The sequence below is a fragment of the Magallana gigas genome, chromosome 3 (assembly GCF_963853765.1).
Source record: "Magallana gigas chromosome 3, xbMagGiga1.1, whole genome shotgun sequence".
Classification (NCBI taxonomy): domain Eukaryota; kingdom Metazoa; phylum Mollusca; class Bivalvia; order Ostreida; family Ostreidae; genus Magallana; species Magallana gigas.
Window position 1 is genome coordinate 18,812,037 of NC_088855.1, and position 9,668 is coordinate 18,821,704.

Genomic DNA, 9,668 nt, shown 5'->3' on the forward strand with positions numbered 1-9,668 from the left:
GCACCACTGCACAGGAAATTTTTAAGTACTCAACTTAGTAACTTAAAAATTAATGTCCAAAGGCAATAGGTTACCCAATAGGTTCAAGTAACCTTAAATACATTGTCATTAAATATTAATCCCCCCAAAAGAAAACCCCTCTATTAAAAAGCCTCTACACCCCCTGCACGCTGGACAGTTAACTATACAATTTAAGAGGACATTATAGACTCAAAAATTCACGTGGACTTAAAATCCCGGACTTTGAACTAGAATGATTTTGTAACAGACAATGGACTTATCTTGTCATAAAATATTTACCTCACCATTACGATGGTTATGATGGCATAAAATGTAGGCTGAAGCTTTAATGTGCAAATTACTAACACATTATGGTTAAAAAAATAAAGAGCTTTGCAATTGAAATTTAACGCCAAAAAAACTAAAATTAACCTTCTTAAATACACTTCTATATATTGTCGTTTGCAATACAAAATTCCCGTAGACTTATTATTTCTGGATATGTATTAAGACAATAAAGGTGGAAAGATAGAAACTATAGACTTTTTCCGTTTCACTGGATGAATGTAGTTAGGAACAAATGTATTAATTATTATCAGAGAAATTTTATGCGAAAAGTTGTGGAAGGAAAAAATTGGGAAAGAGTATAGTCGGACTTAAATGTTATAAACAATGACAGAGAAAAGCCTGACAAAGGAAAAAAGCATAGCTTTTAGCTAATATTTGATAAAATTCACATCTATTCTATTAATCTCTTTTTTCTTATATTCCAATGCTTTCTATACATTGTTTTCGTTGAAACCTTAGAATATTTTCACTTAGAAAAAAAATCACTGGAACTGGAACAAATTTCTTACGTCATAACGTCATCAACGAATGCTTTTGTCTATTCCAATGCAGCACATTTAGATGATTTTAAACTAGACAACATTAAGATGGTGACCATCTCAATGGGGCCCGCTTAAATAATGGACAATGGGATGAAAAGAATTTCAGAGAATTTTGTTTTGACCTTGACCATTATCTTTTCTAGCTGGCATAAAATTTGTAGTTCAACATCATTACCCCTTGTTCGATCTGAGCAAGATTAAACAAATGAGAAATAATCTTGTAGATATTTTGTCTAAAATCGGTTATAAAGAGATACACAATGCCCTTCACATTAACCATTAACAAAAAAGCTCTCTTTTAAGTAAAGTATTAGCCAAAATAGGGCTAAGCGAAGAGTATACACATGCTTTCAAAAAAAATTGTGATCCGATATGACCTTGACACTTGACCTAAAAACATCGGTCAGAATACTGCATACTCTTTAATCAACGGAGCCAAGTGGGGGAAGTATAAACCAGGTTGGAGCAAAGGGAGAGAAGATATGCTCCGAACAAAGATCTATAATATAACTCTGTTATGACCTTCACATCTGACATTGAAAATGGGTTGAAGATCACAACACATCCTTTATTCAAAAGCTCTGTTTATGTAAAGTATGAGCCAAATAGGGCTAAATGGAAACTATATATGCTCCGAAAAACTTTTGAGTGGTACGATATGACGTTGACCCTTGACCTACCAACTTCATTCAAGATCCCTGACACTCTAGAAGTGAAGTATGAGCCAGAATGCCCAGATTGGACAAAAGGAAGAGAAGATATGCCCCAGACAAGGATTTGATATAACTCTGATATGACCTTAACCTTAGACCTTGATACATGGTTCAGAGTCACTGTAAACCCTTTACCAAAAAGGAACTCTGTGAGTGAAGTATGAACCGGATTGGGCTAAGGAGAGAGAGAGAGAGAGCAGTTATGCTCCGGTATAGCGATATCGGACTCACAGACGGTCTGACCAACATAGGGCACCCACAGAGCGGGGTCCTTATAAAAACAATCATGGGAAAAAAGTTGAATTGAAATCGATGAAAGGAAAAATGTCCAAAATATCGTCATTGAAACATAATTTTTCACTCGAAAAAAATCTCAGGTACGAAACTAAATTTCTTACAGAGATTTATAATGAGAAATGTTCAGATATCTTATAGAGTAATATGTAAACGGTGTGACCGTTGGACCGAGCGCAGATTTAACACAGTGCAGGTTGATTTATGTATGATAAAATATATTTAAAACGCACACAGTAGGATCCGCCTGCATAGTTGCCTACTCATACCATTCGTCAAAGTTAAACTAACCGTCGCGTGCTCCGTCTACATTATGAGGTCATATTTCAGACGTAAAACGTTCCATTCTATATTTAGAGGTCGCGTCATCAAGCTAACACTGATGTGAGGATCACGTGACCTGGTGTACACATTGAAAACGTTCAAGTTTTGTCTTCGGAAATAGCCGAAGACAGTTACGTGATTCCGAATTTTTTTTATTTCTTCTTTTATTGTTCATCAATTTTATTCATATGAATGCCGCTGTAATAAAATTGCATACTTTGTTCAGTATCTAAAAGATCAGTTCCTTGAATTATGTTTTTATTTTCAATCTGATAATTTGATAAGACATACATCCATAAAATACCTTGTCATGATATACCTGGGTCTGCATCGTAACGGAGATGGACTTTCTGAAGTATCGCAAATATGTCGAGTTTATATTCATGTACCGGCTAACATCCTTTCCTGATCCGTTATGCGGAATTGTATATTCAACCCCTGCTGGGTTTTCGGTTTTACTTTTTCTTATCTGTTTCTTATGAACTGCAATGTCCCGCGAAGAAATGCGTAAATAGTTACATTAGGGATTGAGAATAACTTAATAATTATGTTTATATTATAAATCAATGTTTGATATTTAAATACAGTATATATATTTATAGAATTATGTTTATTTAATGTAAAAACAAAGGCAACACGAAAACCGGAAATCGAAAAACATAGTCGATTTCTTGGGACTACATTTACACTTTTGGCGAAGGAAAATTAACGATTTTAAACTTATTAGTGTTTTATATATACAATCGGCTAAAATAAAGTTGATTTTCGATGTCTGATTAATGGGTTTTGAAAAAAATAACTGGAAAATAAGTTATACGCGAAATACGAAATTGGGACATCGCGGGACATATGTCCGGGACATATCTCCCGGACTACTTTTACACCGTCCCCAAAATGGCTGCCAATATGGCGGCGCCCAGGGCTGGAAGAAATTTTTTTCTTATATATACGTGTTACCATTAATCCTCGCTTCGCGAGGCGGGCTTAGCCCGCCTCTCGCTGCGCTCGGTAAAATATACACATTTCAATTTTAAAATTTTTCTTTGGGCTAGGTTTCTTAAAATAGTTATTTAGGTTCTTAAATACTAAGACATTTTCACCCTTGCATGGCGTTCGAGACCAAGTACTGATCACCAGGGAAGGATCTTTATCGTGCTAGCGCCTACTGCAGCATTTATTTCTGGTAGTTCAAAAAAAGAGGTACTATTTGATACCCCCGCTGAATCACGATCTAATACTGATGGAAGGACATTTTAGCTGAGTGATAATATTTTCATAGTATAGGCCGAGGATTTAGGGATGTGTCTGGATGTCTCACACAGGAGGGTTATGACGCGAAAATGCCACGATATCTTCAGAAAGGCAACAATTAGAACATCATAGAAGAAGATATTTACAAGTAGACTGTGAGATGGGTAATTGAAAGTGTCAACACACGGACTAAACATTGGAATTATTTGGATAAAGTAGTTTCCACCAACTGCATACGAATTATCGTTTGCTCCCAATTTAACAGCTCCCGTCAACACTTTGGCAGACATTAATTCTTCTTCTAAAGAAAGATGTTCAGAAAATGGTTAAGAAGGACTGCTCAAAGGATCTGTTTTCAACAAAGTTGATATTACACTGTAACAATAGTAATGATGCAATATCCTTGCGTGAATTTCCCATGTTGTCTATGGAAATGCTGAGAAATTACGTTTAGAATATGTGAGTTGAAAATTACAAAAAACTGTCTTGGATAATTTTACAGAAGACGAGTATGAAGTTTTTGTGTGCAATTCAGTTGGAAATTTATTGAGTGTAAAACTGATCAGAGCAAGACAATAATAATTGTTAAAAATAAAAGTCGTTAAAAAATCAGGAAAACCTCAGACGTTTTGGACTCTGAAGCATTATTTAGATTAAAATCGAAAAAATAAATGTCGACCAACATCGTGACCATACTTCTTTAATATATTTGTCATATTTTCAAAGCTGAAGTTGCTACATAGCATTTAGTCAAGATCAATTTATCAAAGCTGTAAATAAAAATATATATTTTAATATTTTAGGGACTAGAATACCAAAAAAGTTTTGAATGTTGCCAATGGTAGTTTTTACAGATGTAAAAATAAATTAATCCCTCTGCTTCATTTTCTTATAAAGATAAGTAATAGGATAATTTTTAAACAATTCGTTGTTTTAATTAAACGCGATATGTTTGAGGTTTAAGACTTCAACCACTAACATAAGGGTTATAGGTATCTATTATAAATGCCGAAAGAGATAAGTTTTTTTCACAAGACGGGGCCAGGGAAGAGCGATTGTAAAAGAGGAGACTACCTGAAACACTGTGCTGGATAATAATGCCATAATAATGCCAGTGCCAAGGTAGCATTTTTGCACACTTTTAAGCTGCATATATCGAAAAATTCAAATATGCCACATGATAGATCATTGCTTAAAGAGTTTACAACCACCTTTGTTATCATCGTCACTCACCTTTCAGGTGAGATATTTATCTTTCAAAAATAAATTCTTACATGAAAATAATTTCTCCCATAGGAAAAACAATATTCCTACAGGAAAATTGAAATTTCCTATCGGAATACAAGAACTTCCTAAAGGAATTTCAATTCCGACAGGATTTGATAAAATCCGATAGGAGATATTAATTTCCTATAAGAAAACTGCCTGTCTGAATCAAATTTCCACAGAAAATACCATTCTCCTACAGGAAATATAATAAGTATTCCTCTAGGATTTTTTGAAATTCTTATAGGATTATTAATATTTCCTGTAGGAGAATCATTTCTCCTATGGGATTTATCATTTTCCTATGGGATATTAATTTTTAAAGGTTAATATCTCACCTGTCAAACAGGTGAAACATACTAAAAACAAAAGTATTATACTTTCTATACAATGGTCTAGACGACTTTACATTTTCCTATTGGCCATGGGCTATCAACTGTTACGACCCCGCAAATGTAGCTTAACTGGAGTAGTCGTGTGTAACTTTTCTGTCCTATAATATATCGCTATTTATTTGTCCGAAAAACTAACGCCAAGATTCTTTTTTTATTTATAAACGTAATTCTTTGGCAAAAGATTGATTAATTTTATCTCTGTTTCATTACTCATTTATCAATCCAGCCATCGTCTTACTTTCATGTATGTGGAAGAATCAGCAGAGTCTCATCTTGTCCATACAAGCTGCCAATGATTTGTGGGTTTGTCATGACCCATGTAATTTGAAGTCACTTGGAAGGTATTGGTCCTTAAGTAATCTAGGGATGGGACGATCCACCGATGCACCGGTGCATCACGGTATTTATTTTGACGATATTTGGATCGATACAACAACGATACCTAAGGGAACTTTTTTTTATTTTCCAAAAATATCCGAGCTTCATATATCGGCCATGTTGAGCCTGCGCGCCTAATATGAAAGTACAAAGATGGCGGAAAACCTCGTAAAGTTGTCAAAACTGTTAGGAAGCTAAATCAGGAGTGTGGACAACTTTTGGATTACTTGTTTATGAAAAAGTAGTGTATATGAGACTAAAGTAATTTGTAAATTGTGCAATGCTCATTTTAAATATATCAAAATAACTTTGGACATGCGGTAATACATCGACAGATTGAATAAATTTTTAACCCTTATTCATGTTTTCATTTAGTTGCAATGTATCGTGGTATGTATCGTATCGCATCTCATGTATCGTGATATGTACCGAATCGGCTAAGTACAGAATCGTCCAAGCCCTAAAGTAATCATAATCAACATTAAATTCATTCTAAAGAGATCTTACTGGTTATTAGACCTTTATTGAAACTAAAATTGATAGATTTAGCTACACCCATTGGATAAAAAAGCCTTTGGGGAAGTTTGTTGTTATTCACATGCAGTTTTAAGTTTATAATACAAAGATGTAGGTTTGATTAAATATACAAAAATAAAAAAAATGTTGAAATTACATGTTTGCTACCCAGGACCTGTCAGCCTTCACTAGACGTAAATTAAATTAAAGTGAAATACAAACATCTTTAAATTTATTTAATTCATTCTTTAATTCACCGCGCAATTACGAAATTCCTTTCCTTTAAACATCTTCAATTTTCTTGCTTTGAAGTAATGATGGTGCTATTTGGACAAAGCATCAAATCACACAGCGACGGAACATGTTGATAAGCTGGAGTGATTGATTACCAAATAAGACGCCTACACAGGTAAACTTGAAAGTCACATGTGAATAAAAAAAATAGTGCAAAAATACATAAACTTGCACTGCATGTGTCACCGTGTGTAGTATAAAAATACTTAGCTAGAATTTTGTAGATTCCAGTGTCTGTACTTGTTGGAAAACGAGTAATATATAAATGAACAAAATTAAAATATTTACCTGTCTCTTCAAACTTTAACGCTGGCCGACATCCCTTGGTGTGTACACTAACTCGCGTTGTTTTTAACTGAGTTCACCGGTCCCTCGCTGCTATCAATGTTTACCTTTTCATATTGCGATTCATGACGTCCGACCAAGGCAGAGATTTAAAAGTCACAAATTTAATCAAACGCACTTCAAGATGGATAAAACTTTGCTTAGATTTCTTCGCGCGTATTGTTTATGCTGATAATATGATGAATGTAATTTTTAAAATTCTTTATAGTTCGAGCCATGTCATTGCGGTCTAGATTTAAAAATGCATATAAAACAGGTATAAAAGTTACTATATATGGCACAAAATGATTTCAGATAAGTTAAACTATTTTTTTCCTGTTTTGGTAATTCGGTACAAACATTACGAAATTCTTCACGTAATGGTGACAAATTAAATGCATATTTCTGAAATTGAAATACTAATGTCAATCATGTTTGAACGTTAGAACTGACGTTATCTGGGTATTGAATTTGACGATTTTTCAATATACATATAAACAGGATAAAATTTAGTCTTAGCATAAAGTATCTGCATGTGTTTGTCTGATAATACTGTCCCTTTAAAAGATTGATTGTTTAATGGTCTAGTAAAAAGCTCCTTGGGGGATCTCACAAATTCCAATTTTTGGGGCTCTGGGCTAATACACAGTGATGGATGTCTTGCGCAAGGTACAGAAAAGGAGGAGTGAATTCGAAGTTGACGAAAACAAATCAATTGTACAACAAATACAGCCATCTTTAAACAAAGGACAATATCTAAAAACTTATTAACGGCCCCTTTTGAAAAAAGAATCAAAGAAAGTCCAACATGAATTTAATAATTATAAGACAAGAGTGAATAAAAATGACACATCCTAATAAGTGTTAAAAGCTTAAAATTGAATCGTTTTAATGGAAGAATGATGCACTATAAAATCAGCAACACAGACTTCTAGGGAAAGACCAAACAACAACCAACAGTAAAAAACCCAACTAGAACACGTAGGTGGAACTGGTTAGGACATACTCTAAGGAAACCAAATACTAAGATGCACTATGATCGATGATTTTGTCAACTCTGTTGCAGAGCATTTCGTAATGGTTCGTAACTCTGTAATTTCAATGAATAAAATGAGTAGAATGGGTGAATCTTGGTGCAATAGACGATCATTATGTTATAAACATTGTATTTAACTTAAAAATGTCAATCAGGACTTTTTTTCAATTAGCGTTACTTGATTAGCTATCAGGAAAGGAATTAAAAATTCGGAATTTGAAGCTGAACAAATTTGAACATTGTAATCACCAAGAATTTAATTTTAACTTCACATGCGATTTTTAAATGGAGCGGATCCACAGGATTTAGCTGTCCATTAATTCATTCAGATTTAAATAATTTTTATTGACATAAAAACCAGGAATACATCAAGGGCAGCACACCGGCGGTTTCTTTAAGTGCACGAACAAGCTTCGCATTTACGAGTGGGAACAGGACAACTTTGTTTTTTTATTCTTTTCCAATTAGAACAAATAGTAAAATATACATTCAAAGCATGAAATTAATTTAAGATACTTATAACATTCTTTTTCTAAAATATTATTTGCAGTGGCTTTTTCTTGAAGAAGCATGGATAAGATTTTAGTTTATAAAACTTGGGTTTTGACCTGTTACGTGAAGCAGTCGAAAAAATGATATTATCCCAGATACGCACAAAAACTACTGTAACGACAACGGAAAAAGGCACTGGTATAGGTGATAAGATTAAAATTAACCATTTTCTCTGTCTACTTTCAAATTAGAGGTGAAATGAAACAATTATGAATTAATTCGGAACACGTGCACATAATTATATACATGTAATTCAGATCAATAAATTAATAGTTCAAGTAAATACTTATGAACCACAATTATATACCGGTATTGTACTAATTTACTATTGGACTGGTAAATTAACCATTATTTTAACACCAACAAACTTTTAAGGATAAAGTAATCGTAAATGATTACTTCAGTAATATCAGACTAGAAAATATTACTATAAACAGCTCAGTAGATACACATAGCTGTACATGTATATTAAATTATAACACTTTAACAAATCATGACTGTCTCCATTCACTAAATCAAAAGTCTTTCCCCCCAAAAAATAGAAAAAAAATTCAAAGTTGTCTTTAGCTTTCTGATATTTTTTTATCCACTTAATATTATTTCTATGACCTGCCTCCCTCCTATACCCACAATTATTGTAAACTACTGTTAAATTTATGCTATAGCAATGCATGTAAAGTATACGCCAATAAACTACTACTATTAAAAAGAACAGAAATAACGCTTTTTTTCTGTAACTCTTAAGAGGATTCGATGGTCTTGGCCATTATTAGATTGTTTTGATCTCATTCAGAGGAAGAGTTCTACGTAAAAACTTGAAAGGTTAAATATTTGGAATCTTCCTTTTCTAAATATATGTATTAATTTACAGTCAAAGAAATCATACACTATACTCTGAGGTAGACCTGATTGTTAATTTGTAGACCATCTTACATCTTTAATCAACAAAAAAGAATATAATAAAAACCATGGGACTTACATTGTAGCCATTGCTAAAACAAGAGACCATGATGTCCTAACAATAAAGCAAATATATGCCGTAACAATGGATAAGAGGTAAGTATGCATGTGTAAAATGAACCTTTACTCAACACGTTATTATCACGTCAACACATTTCACACATCATTTATACTAAAAACGAGAAAACAATTAAGTACGCATCGTTAACAATCAACGAAAACCATCAATAGGATCAAAACTTACGACTTTTCTACACCTTATACAACCAACCCCCACGATTAATTAAAGTCCGGGCTTTTTGACATCATTGACAACTGTTTTTTGAATAAAAATGGATCAGGTAGATTAACTTACCTTGTCAACGGTCATTTGAAAAACTGTTTTGTTAAAAACCATGCGGATTGTGTTCACAATTACTCTGAAGTGGGTATTAAAAGGATGCCCGAGTTTCTGATTGACAACTTCTATTTAATT